Source organism: Leucoraja erinacea, chromosome 6 (genome assembly GCF_028641065.1).
Source record: "Leucoraja erinacea ecotype New England chromosome 6, Leri_hhj_1, whole genome shotgun sequence".
Lineage (NCBI taxonomy): Eukaryota > Metazoa > Chordata > Chondrichthyes > Rajiformes > Rajidae > Leucoraja > Leucoraja erinaceus.
Window position 1 is genome coordinate 30,582,653 of NC_073382.1, and position 13,066 is coordinate 30,595,718.

General features: G+C 44.5%; 1 non-coding gene across 1 annotated transcript; it reads left to right on the plus strand.

Moving 5' to 3' along the window:
• Positions 1-12,035: 12,035 nt before the first annotated feature.
• On the plus strand, positions 12,036-12,176 carry LOC129698490 (U4 spliceosomal RNA). The gene has a single exon (XR_008723676.1). It is a non-coding gene; the product is annotated as a U4 spliceosomal RNA (small nuclear RNA).
• Positions 12,177-13,066: the final 890 nt, after the last annotated feature.

Consider the following 13,066-nt stretch of genomic DNA (forward strand, 5'->3'; position numbering starts at 1 on the left):
CCAAATCTCCAGGGTCAGGCCGCAGCAGTGCACCACCACAGCTCCTCCCACGCTGAACTCGGTTAGCTCCACAATGGTGAGTAAGTCCGCAGGCTACGCGACTGGAGCCCCAGGTCATTCCAGCTGGTGGCCGCTCCACAGTGCTAGGCCCCAACGACAACAGACACTCGACAGAGAAAGGTCGGGTCCACCGTACAGGGAAAAGATTTTAAAAGTTTCCCCCAACACCCCCCCACCCCCACACACATACCCAATTTAAAAAAAACCCACCATAAACTACACTCAAATGAGACAAAACATTTTTTAAAGGACAGACGGACTGCAGTGGCCGCTGCGACGTGGCAAAATGTGCAGAGGATGGAGTAAAAGCATGAAAAATAAAAGTGTTATTAGGGTTGAAGTAAAATGTTGCAAATCTGGTAGGAAGTCTAAACTTGACAACTTCCATGTTTGCACTCTATTTTTTTGGGAGAGGGAAACGCTACCAATCCGGCTGTGTGGTTTGGCTCCATCTCTGCTCAGTCCGCCTCCGGTTCAATCAGTCTGCAGCTGGAATTCTTGAACCATCAATGAAAAATAAAAGTGTGTATTAGTGTTTACAAAATGTTGAAAATCTCTCTCATGTCAATCACGCCATGAAGGCCACACCTTTTCCGGTGGGAGAGGGAGGGATTATAAAACCCGGACGTGTGGGTGTGGCTCAATCTCTGCATGATGGGGGAGGGAGAGGTCACAACTGTCTGAGCTGTGAATCAACTGAACACACTGAATGTCTACAGAAATGTGTGTGTGGGTTTTGTGTGGTTTAATGGTGGTTTTATGGTGGTTTCACCCTGCTTGAAATGGTATTAAACTGCACTTGAATTTGGTGGCCTTGCACCCTGTTTGAAGTGGTATGAAACTGCACTTGGATTTGGTGGCCTTGCACCCTGCTTGAAGTGGTAAGAAACTGCACTTGAATTTGGTGGCCTTGCACCCTGCTTGAAATGGTAGGAAAATGGATTTGAATTCAGTGGCTTTGCACCCTGCTTAAAATGGAATTTCAAGGAATAGACATGAGTCAACTGCCAGCCCACCAGCCGTGAGTGAGCTGCCATAATGTCAGGCTTGAGGGACTGAGCTGTCACCCCATGAATCCATTTGGCCCCCAATGTCCATAGGACAATTCTGCACATCAGCAGGTTGTACCTGATAATTAAATGCAGATTAATGATTTAAGATTTAAGCATCACAAACAACAAAGGTTCCAGCACAGATCCCTGCAGATCTCCCATCTCCACAGCCTTCCAGCCAAAATAATAGCATTCCACTACACCACTTTTTTTGTATGAAGAAACCAGGTGTGAATCCAAATTTACTCAATTTACTGTGGATCCAGTGCATCTTAATATTCTGCTGCAGCCTACCTAAAGAGACATTAACAAATGCCTTACTAAAATTCATGCAGACAGCTTCCACTGCCTTACCTGCATCGATCACCTTTGTTATCTTGTCAAAAACTTGATCAAGTGCATAAGACATGACCTGCTGCAGACAAAGTCATGCTAATTGTAACCAATGATTCCATTCTCTTCTAAGTGGAAGTATACACTATCCTGAAAAATGCTCTCCAATACCTTCCCTCTCACTGACATGAGGCACACTGGCCTTTAATTTTGTGGATTACCACTACTACTCCACAATGGAACATCATTGGCTGCTCTCCATACCTCCTGTGGCTAGAGAAGATTTTAAGATCTCCATCGAGGTCCCTGCAATCTCCCCTCTTGCCTCTCACATTGCCCTGGGTTAGATCCAAACATACCTTAGGGATGTATTCACTTCAATACCATTGAAGAACCCCAACACCATCTCCTACGATAAACACGAAAAGCTGGAGGCTGAGTTACTTCTGCTTTTTGTGCCTATCCTCGGTTTAAACCAGCATCTGCAATTCGTTCCTACACCAACACCATTTTCTTCTTGATCTCAAACTGCCCCATCTTATTAGTATTACCAACACTGATCAAATTATCCTCCATGTCATGCTCCTTGGTGAATACAGATGCAAATAACTCATTTAGTACCTGGCCTACAATCTTCAAGTCCAAGCATAAACTCACCCCATCCATGAGCAGTCCAAACTTCTCCCTGGTTACCCTCATGTTTTTAATGTAAAAAGTCTTGTTTTAAAAAAAAAAAGCTGACTTGCCAATTACATTCCATTGTTCCTTTTAGCCCTCCTAATTGCCTGCTTTCCTGTTCACTCTCCTAGCTCCCAAGATCCTGTCTAATAATGCTCCAATCTGCCTTATCTCAAGTTAGTAACTTCTCCTAAAGTCCAGACTTACCCTTTACGCACAAATCTTTCCGTAATCTGTCTACATACCTGGTCTCTATCCCATTGGCACTTGGGGGTCTATGGTATAATCCCATCAGAATGATTGCACCCTTTTTTAAGAAGGCTACCCATATTGCCTTAGTGGACAAATCCCCCAGAGGGTCCTATTTGAGTGCTGCTGTGACATTCCCCAGATTAGTAAAGCAACTCCTCCACCTATTTTACCTCATTCTCAATCACATCAGGACACTGAACATTGAAATCCTGCAATAGTGAGCTGACAGCTGTGCTCTCTCAAAATCGTCTCCATGATGACCACAAAATTATAGCTCCAAGCACTCCCTTTGTTTTACCCTCAGCATCCTCACTTAAGCCTTCCAGGCCTAAGCCTCAACATTTCACCTCAACACAAAACCTCTCCCAATACGGTTGTCCTATTAGGCCACCCTGCTAGAACTTCAATTCTTCTTACTGGCTGCCGTGCCTCTCAATGAGCCAAGCAAATGTCTGTTTTTAGCTTACCTGCTGATCCACTTTCGGGCTCAAAACTGACTTTATCAGAATGAGTGTTTTAGGTGAGTAAACGTACAGTCTACAATTGGTAACACCATAGAGTGCCTGAAAGAGTTATTTATTTATATTTGGAACAATGTCAATATGCAAATAGCTGGTTTCAATAGAAAAAATATTAATGGAGAATTTTGAGGTTCATGTTTTCTCACCTTAAATATAACCCCACTGTGAATGTGTGCGTTCATTGTAAAATGCTTCACATGTGAAGCCCCTTTGTAAATATTGAAATCGTTAATCATTTAGAATACAACACAAAATTATCACTTTATACATGTAAACTGTATCAATCAGCTGGCACAGATACCATTCAAGAGACAGGGATAGAACTGAAGCCAAGAGGGGAAGAAGGATGTGAGGAAGCAGCAGTGCCAGCTCTAACAACCAGTAGAGATCTATCTTAAATTGAGATAACTCAGCCATGAGGATACTACTGTCAGGAAGGTAAATATGGTCTATCAGTTGAACTCATGCCTCATTGGATTGTCAGTGAATTGAATGCCAGGATAGTAGTGCGAGTTTGTGGAATTCAGCTTTCAGCATAAATGAGACGAAAATAAGAGAGGTGTATCATTGCATCATGAATAGTGTTACTGTTATTGTAATTTATCAAATACAGATATTGATATTTTCCCATTTTGTCATCTATTCTATTACTAAAAGTCTCATCTTGATCACTTCCTGTCTACGTTGTAAATACATTTTAGAAAAACATTACCCTATATAGGTATTATTTTTCGCCATCTTACTCACCGTCCTCTCTTCCAACTGCCCCAAGGTTTTTTCCATTCGGGGAAATAATAAAAAAATTTATGAATGTTTAAAAGCTGATTAGTCTTCTCGCCTGTCATGTCACCATGATGAAGGTCACGCCGCTTCCGGGGGCCCAGGAGAATAAAGCTCCGGAGGCTGAACAAGAGTCAGTCACTCTGGAAGACCGCGAGTGAGAGTTGAATCCAGAACTGTGATTCTACGCTGTGTTTGAACTGAACTCTGTCTGTGCTGTGCCGGCCCCATGAGTGAATTGAGCTGTGTGTACCCTGTGAGTGAATTGAGCTGTGCCGGCCCCATGCTGATTGAACTGAGCTGTGCCTGCCCCGTGAGTGAATTGAGCTGTGCCTGCCCCATGAGTGAATTGAGCTGTGCCTGCCCCGTGAGTGAATTGAGCTGTGCCTGCCCCGTGAGTGAATTGAGCTGTGCCTGCCCCGTGAGTGAACTGAATTGTTAACCCTGCATTCTGCTTGAAATGAATTGAATTGTTGGCCTGCACTGTGCTTGACTTGAAATGGAATGGATTTAATTGTTGGCCCTGCATTGTGTTTGACTTGAAATGGAATGGATTGAATTGTTGGCCCTGCAATGTGCTTGACTTGAAATGGAATGGTTTGAGTTGTTGGCCCTGCACTGTGCTTGACTTGAAATGAAATTGATTTTATTGTTGGCCCTGCACTGTCCTTGACTTGAAATGAAATGGATTGAATTGTTGGCCCTGCACTGTGCTTGACTTGGAATGGAATGGATTGAAACTTGGAATGGATTGAATTGTTGGCTCGCACTGTGCTCGGTCCAAAGGTCCCGCTCATTCCAAAGGCCCCGCTCATTCCGCAAGTCCCGCTCACTCCGCAAGTCCCGCTCACTCTGCAAGTCCCGTTCACTCCACAAATCCCGCTCAGTGGGGGGTGGGGGGGCCGCACTCAGCCACGCGAGTAGATTCAAGAAAGTATTACTGTCATATGTATGTTGTGTGTGTGTGTGTGTGAGATAGAGTGGTTGTGAGTGTGTGTGTGTGAGATGGGGGGTGTCTGTGTGTTGCTGTGAGTGTGTCATGGATTGTGTGTGTGAGTGTGTGAGATGGAAGTTGTCTGTGTGTGTGTGTGGCAGTGTGTGTGTGGCAGTGTGTTTGTGTGGCTTTGTGTGTGTGTGTGTGTGTGATGGTGGGTGTGTGTGTGTGATGGAGGGTGTCTGTGTGTGTGGCTGTGAGTGTGTGTGTGATGGATTGTGTGTGTGTGTGAGATGGAGGGTGTGTGTGATGGTGTGTGTGTGTGTGTATGAGTCAACTGCCAGCCCATCAGCCTTGAGTCAACTGCCAGCCCACCAGCTATGATTGAGTGAACTGCCAGCCCACCAGCCATGAGTGAGTCAACTGCCTGCCCACCTTTGGCCTACCTGAGACCACTCATTTTGGCCCACAAGGCCCCTATTAGCCCAGAAACCAGTCCCCTTTGCCCAAATTGCCTGTATTCGCTCAGGAGGAGAATTTTGGCCCAAAAGGCCTATGCCAGACGAGGAAAAGTCCAGAAAAACATTCATTGCTGTGATCTGTAGAAAAAGATGAAAAATGTCTAAAATTGATTCCCCCCCTTCTCTCTCACAGAGTCTCTCAACTGTTTTGGGAAGAAGTACTGGCAGTTTCTGAGCTGCCAGCCTACCAACCCTGAGTGACTGAGCTGCCAGCCCACCAGACCTTAGGGACTGAGCTGCCAGCCCACCAGGTCTGAGTGACTGAACTGCCAGCCCATCAGGTCTGAGTGACTGAGCTGCCAGCCCGCCAGGTCTGAGTGACTAAGCTGCCAGGCCCAAATGACTGAGCTGCCAGGCCTGAGTGACTGAGCTGCCAGCCCAATAATCTATTCGGGCCCACAATGTCCATACTAGTCCTCTGGAAACCAGTCCCTTCGGCCCACAAACCCATACTAGTGCTCCAGAAGGCACCCCCCCCCCTCCCTCACTGGCCACCAATATTGGAATTGGTGGAGAGGTTGAATATTGTGTTGGGGGACCAGCCCTCCTGTGTGAACATGGGACCCAACGGGTCCCACAGTTTAGTTTAATATAAATCCTTACACTGAACTTCTGCCTAACACATGGTTCTAATACTCACTTTATTAATTTGTCTTGTAACCTGCATGAGCAGTGTTGGAGAAACCCAATGTTCAGTACTCTACCTGGCTGGAATTGGAATGATTTTGAAATAGGCAAGTAATTTACCATCTCTGACTTTGTCTTCCCACCTTCTTCACTTCTGTGTAGATGAGTGGAATAGTTGTAAAAAGACAGAGGGTTCTTTCTGTTCATGCCTTTGGGACCTGGTTTGTAATTAAAGTCAGAGACCCGAGTTAGGGGAGCAGGAACTGAGTCTCCAAAAAGCTAGAATAGCCCAGAGCATCGTGAGTCAGAAGAGGTTCAAGATGTATGCTTGAAAGATATTATTTGAATTGTTCTTCTCTGCTTTACAGAGATACCATAGCAACCGACTAACTTGCTGCCAGCACTATCCATCGATCTTGTCATATCTTAGGACTGGGGAACTATAAAGGGTTTGGATGAATGGAACCATTGGATACACCAGCAGTTCTGACAGCTTCTATGGGACCACATTGTGACATATATTTCATGACTTCAATAGAAATAGAAATCAGGGGAAATGTATTTCAGTCTGCTGATTTGCTTTTTGCTTATTTAACAATGTCACAAAAGTTTGCAAAAAATATTCCACAATTGGCCTTGCATAAGTCCAAATCTGTTTAATATGATTAAATGCTCCAGAATTATAGAAACATAGAAACATAGAAAATAGGTGCAGGTGGAGGCCATTTGGCCCTTCGAGCCTACACCACCATTCATTGTGATCAAGGCTGATCAGTAACCCGTGCCTGCCTTCTCCCCATATCTATTGATTCTGCTAGCCCCCTAGAGCTCTATCTAATGCTCCTTTAAATTTATCCGGTGAATTAGCCTCTACTGCGTTCCGTGTCAGAGAATACCACAAATTCACATTTTCTGGGTGAAAACGTTTTTTCTTATCTCAGTTTTAAATGTCCTCCCCTTTATTCTTAGACTGTGGTCCCTGGTTCTGGACTCCCCCAACATTTGGAACCTTTTTTCCTGCATCTAGCTTGTACAGTCCTTTTATAATTGTATACGTTTCTATAAGATCCCCTCTCAACCTTCTAAATTCCAGTGAACACAAGCCTAGACTTTCCAATCTTTCCTTATATGACAGTCCCGCAATTTTGGGGATTAACCTTGTGAACCAACGTAGCACTGCCTCAATAGCAAGGATGTCCATCCTCAAATTAGGAGACTAAAACTGCACACAATATTCCAGATGTGGTCTCACCAGGGCTCTGTACAACTGCAGAAGGACCTCTTTACTCCCATGCACAAATCCTTGGTGCCTTACGCACATATTTGGGTCTGAGCTGGAAAGAGTGCACAGAAGGTTTATGAGGATGTTGCCAGGACCTGATGGCCTGAGATATAGGGATAGGTAGGGCAGGCTAGGAGATTATTCCTTGGATTGTAGGAGCATGAGGGGTGATCTCTATGTGTATAAGATTATGAGGGGAATAGACAAGGTAGATGCACAGATTATTTTACCCAGAGTTGGGAGGGAGGGGGGGGGGGGGGGGGGGGGGGGGGGGGTTGGGGGGGGGGGGACGGGATTAAAGGATCAGGTAACAAAAGTTTAAGGTGAGAGGGGAAAGATTTAATAGAACCCCGAGGGGTAACTTTTTCACACTGAGGGTGATGGGTATATGGAACGAGTTGCCAGAGGCGATGTTGAGGCAGATACTATAGTAACATTTAAAAGACATTCGGCCAGGTCGATGGATAGGAAAGATTTAGAGGGATATGGGCCAAATACGATGTGGGATTGGTGTGGATGGGACATTTTGGTCACCATGGACAAGTTAAGACAAAAGGGCTTGGCTTTATGCTGTAGGATTCTATGACTATGTTAGTCACCTCCCATCTATGATGAAATATCTATTGGTGTAACAATGAAATGGTAAATTTGGTGCTTTGGAGCAGTCTCATGGTGCCTATCTGTGTTATAGTCATAGAGTCATAGAGTAATACAGTGTGGAAACAGGCCCTTTGGCCCAACTCGCCCACACTGGCCAACAATGTCCCAGCTGCACTTGCCCCACTTGCCTGCACTTGGTCCATATCCCACCAAACCTGTCCTATCCAATTGTTTCTAACTGTTTCTCAAATGATGGGATAGTCTCAGCCTCAATTACTGCCTCTGGAAGCTCTGGAAGCCATACCCTTTGTGTGAAAAAATTGCCCCTAGGATTCCTATTAAATCTTATCCCCTTCATCTTGAACCTAAGTCCTCTGGTCCTCGATTCCACTCCTCTGGGCAAAAAAACTCTGTGCATCTACCCGGTCTATTCCTCTAATGATTTTGTATACCTCTATAAGATCTCCCCTCATCTTCCTGCACTCCATGGAATATTGACCCAGCCAACTAAACCTCTCCCAAGAGCTCACACCCTCTAGTCCTGGCAACATCCTTATAAATATTTTCTGAACCGTTTCAAGCTTGACAATATCTTTCCTATAATATGGTGCCCAGAACTGAACACAATATTCTAAATGCAGTCTCACCAATGTCTTATACAACTGTAACATAAACTCCCAACTTCTACACTCAATACTCTCTGATGAAGGCCAAAATGGCAAAAGCCTTTGTGACCACCTGCGACTCGACCTTCATTGAACCATGCACATGTACTCCCAGATCCCTCTGCTCTACAACACTACCCAGTCCTATGATTTACTCTGTAGGTCCAATAAAGTACCATTCGACGTCACAAAAATAAACACCTCACGCTTCAATCAACCACTCCTCCGCCCACCTGGTCAATCGATCCAGATCCTGCTGCAATCTTAAGCACATGGCATTGGGGGTTCAGTATTGATGTGGATAGAGAACTGGCTGGCAAACAGGAAGCAAAGAGTAGGAGTAAACGGGTCCTTTTCACAATGGCAGGCAGTGACTAGTGGGGTACCACAAGGGCTCAGTACTGGGACCCCAGCTATTTACAATATATATTAATGATCTGGATGAGGGAATTGAAGCAATATCTCCAAGTTTGCGGATGACACTAAGCTGGGGGGCAGTGTGTAGGTGTGAGGAGGATGCTAGGAGACTGCAAGGTGACTTGGATAGGCTGGGTGAGTGGGCAAATGTTTGATGCAGTTTTTAATGTGGATAAATGTGAGGTTATCCATTTTGGTGGCAAAAAACGGGAAAGCAGATTATTATCTAAACGGTGGCCGATTGGGGAAGAGGGAGAGATGCAGCGAGTCCTGGGTGTCATGGTACACCAGTCATTGAAGGTAGGCATGCAGGTGCAGCAGGCAGTAAAGAAAGCGAATGGTATGTTGGCTTTCATAGCAAGAGGATTTGAGTATAGGAGCAGGGAGGTTCTACTGCAGTTGTACAGGGTCTTGGTGAGACCACACCTGGAGTATTGCGTGCAGTTTTGGTCTCCAAATCTGAGGAAGGACATTATTGCCATAGAGGGAGTGCAGAGAAGGCTCACCAGACTGATTCCTGGATGTCAGGACTGTCTTATGAAGAAAGACTGGATAGACTTGGTTTATACTCTCTAGAATTTAGGAGATTGAGAGGGGATCTTATAGAAACTTACAAAATTCTTAAGGGGTTGGACAGGCTAGATGCAGGAAGATTGTTCCGATGTTGGGGAAGTCCAGGACAAGGGGTCACAGCTTAAGGATAAGGGGGAAATCCTTTAAAACCGAGATGAGGATAACTTTTTTCACACAGAGAGGGGTGAATCTCTGGAACTCTCTGCCACAGAGGGTAGTTGAGGCCAGTTCATTGGCTATATTTAAGAGGGAGTTAGATGTGGCCCTTGTGGCCAAGGGGATCAGAGGGTATGGAGAGAAGGCAGGTACGGGATACTGAGTTGGATGATCAGCCATGATCATATTAAATGGCGGTGCAGGCTCGAAGGGCCGAATGGCCTACTCCTGCACCTAATTTCCATGTTTCTATGTTTCTTCACTATCTGCAAAACCACTAACCTTTGTATCATCAGCAAACTTGCTAATCTTGCCTTGTATGTTCTCATCCAAATCATTGATGTAGATGACAAACATTAACAGGCCCAGCACCGAACCCTGAGGCACACCACTAGTGACAGTCTTCCAATCTGAGAAGCAACCTTCCACCATTACCCTCTGCTTCCTTCTATGGAGCCAATTTGCTATCTATTCAGCTATCTCTCCTTGGATCCCATGCGATCTAACCTTCCAGATCAGCCTACCATGCGGAACCTTGTCGAACGTCTCACTGAAGTCCATGTACACAACATCTACTGTGAATTCTACATGGAGGCAATTACATTGAATTTCTTCCGAGATTCACCAGCCACCTCTGCAGAAGAATTAAAAATATCTCTTTGCAATTTGTGCTAATTTTCTGCAATAGATTCTTGGAAAAGATTGTAAAAGATTGCATTCCAGTATTCAAATTGAATCGAACCAGAGCATCGTAGAATTTAAGTGAAGCTTTCTTGATTTATATTGTGCAGCATTAAGGAATTAGTATAACATTTTTCTTTTCTACGCTGTAATTATTGGACTTACCAAGTATTATTGTAAACTGTTAGTGGCCGGCAGTTTTACCTTAAATTAAGACCCCTCATATGAGGGTAATGCAGTCACGAATGTGCCAGAAACGTAATGACCTTTTGCATACTGTGTCAGCGAAGTCTACTATTCTTACATTACAGTCATTGCACTTTTGTATTTATGTATGATTGTGTTAGGTACAGTATGATTTTACTTAATTGTATGCAAAACAAATCATTTTACTATATCTAGGTACATGCAGCAATAAAGTACCATTGAACCATGGAAATCTGGTCCGTCACTAAAACATGCCTTAGTGGGTCGCCATTGGATTGACTGCTAGGATGGTTGTGAGAGGAGTGGGCTCTGCTTGTTCTACTTGACTTTTCAGTTTAATAATACATTGGTGGTGTACAATGACATTGTTTTTTTTCATTAAGTAATTTGTATACCTTTACATGGACTGTTTACACTGGTTCGCAAGAATTTGAAGTGATCAGCTTTAAATCAAAGCTTAGATTTCAGCAGGGAAATACATTCTATGCAAATGTTTATATTCAAGGAATTTGGAAGTAACCAAAAGTATTGAGGGAAGTTTATTAGCCTGTAACTGATTTTTTTTCTCTAGGGCTATCAAGATGCTGCCTGATCTGCCAAGTATTCCTTGCATGTTCTATTTTATTTCAGCTTTCCAGCAATGGCAGTGCCATGATTTTGGAGTTACGTATTTGTTATAGATTTTTTTACCACAGCTAGCTTCATTAGACTGAAGGACAGTCAGATCACAACCCCTGCAGCCTGAGATCATGGTGATAAGCTGGACTGAGGTTTATTATCATTAAGGGGTTTGGTTGAAATTATAGGAAGGGAATTGTGGTCGTGGTTTGTTGCCCTTTGAGGATGTGCATCGGTAGACAAAGTCCAATGATGGGGAACTCATTTTATTTCGAAGTCACATGAGTGACTACGTGAAGCGCCCGCCAGCCCGCATGTGCGTCAATACATCTAATGCATGGCACGCGAGTTGGAGCAGTTCGAAACTGCTTTGGCAGGTGTCAATTTTATTTCCAGCGGGCCGCTCCGATAGCAGGCCGGGAGTAGCTATGGAGGTGGCCAGGGTTTGGGCCACCGTGGAAGCTCCATAAGGAGCTAGAGAAAAATGTTGTGGCTGCTGCCGTTCGAGCTCCGCACGGGAGCAGGCGGCAGAAATTGGAGGCTGCTGTGGGGCTCCATAGGAGCTGGGATGATGGCTGCTGGCATTAGAGCTTTGAACGGGAGCAGGCAGCCAGATTTGGAGGCAGCAGTGGGGCTCCGTAAGGAGCTAGGATTTCATAAATTGCAGCAGTAGTTTTAACAGCCGGTGAATTAAAAATAGCCGCGGCCAGGAGATACCACTCAGGTCAGCTCAGCTGCCGTAGCGCCGAGAAATTTTAAACATAGTTGCTGCTAGCTGAGGGTCTCAGCTATGCTGCAGCAGCATATAGTGTATGCTTTATTTTTGGGCGGCTATAAATAGAGTTGGCATTAATAGCGGTTGCCACTCGGTCACGTTTGTGACTATCGGAGAAGATAGCATTCAAAGGTCATGTTTAATTCTTTGGCAATATAACAATATATCTTATCATGCCAATAAAGTTTATATTAAAAATGATAATTACAAAGGACATTTATTATCAAATACACCAATGGTGTAGTGAACCTGAATTTTGCCATTGCAGTCCAGATCTCCTGGCTTAAGAAGACGTTTTTGTGCAGCTTTGCGCAGTGGCAGTATCGTAGCCGATGAGGTTTACCCGAGGCATGATTATTGCTTATTGAAAACTGTTCCCAATACCCCACTATGACGACTTGAAATATAGTGAGCAATGGCAATTTTTGACAGTCTCTGCAGAGACTTGGAACAAAAATTAAAATGTACCTATCAGACACCTGTGGGAGCTACACCTGGTGGCATCATAGTAATTTCTGCTCACTAGAGGAGACTGTTGGAGATTCTTTGATAAGAGACTCCAACTATGTGGATATCAATAGAGTAGTTGAAACTCTGATTTAATGGGGATAAGCTTATTTTAATCATATGAACATAATTGCCTGTGACAACACCTGGCAGGGTTGCAGTATTTCTCCCACTCTGTCTTGCGAACTATCGGGAAGAGGTGACTCCGATTATAATGCCGGCTCATCCGAGTCATATGGGGGCCAGAGGTGTTCTAGTCCTTCCCTGTAATACTCTGTTGGGTCTTCAGAAGGGAGCAAGGATTCGGAGTCACTAGCATGTGCAACCTGTCTGGTAAGTATAATGATGATACCAACACAGAGCATATTTTGTGACACCATCTCCGATAGTCTTTCGAGTGGGATGAATATTCCAAACCTGAACCAGGGGTAGCTACAGGCATATGACTTGACCTGCCTGTGCATGCTTCCGTAATACGGAGCCTAATATTTGGCACCATCTTCATCACTTCTTTCATCCAAGTGGGAGGACTTATGCAACCCTGAACCAGGAGCTGCCTCAGGCATGTGTGCATATACTTTGGCACAATCTCCATCACTCTGTTCATCTGAGTGGGAGGAATATTGCAACCCTGAACCAGGAGCTGTTGCCTGACATGCCTTTGTAACACAGAGCATTTTTTATACATAGATACATATAAAAATAGGTGCAGGAGTAGGCCATTCGGCCCTTTGAGCCTGCACCGCCATTCAATATGATCATGGCTGATTGTCCAACTCAGTATCCCATACCTGCCTTCTCTCCATACCCCCTGATCCCTTTAGCCA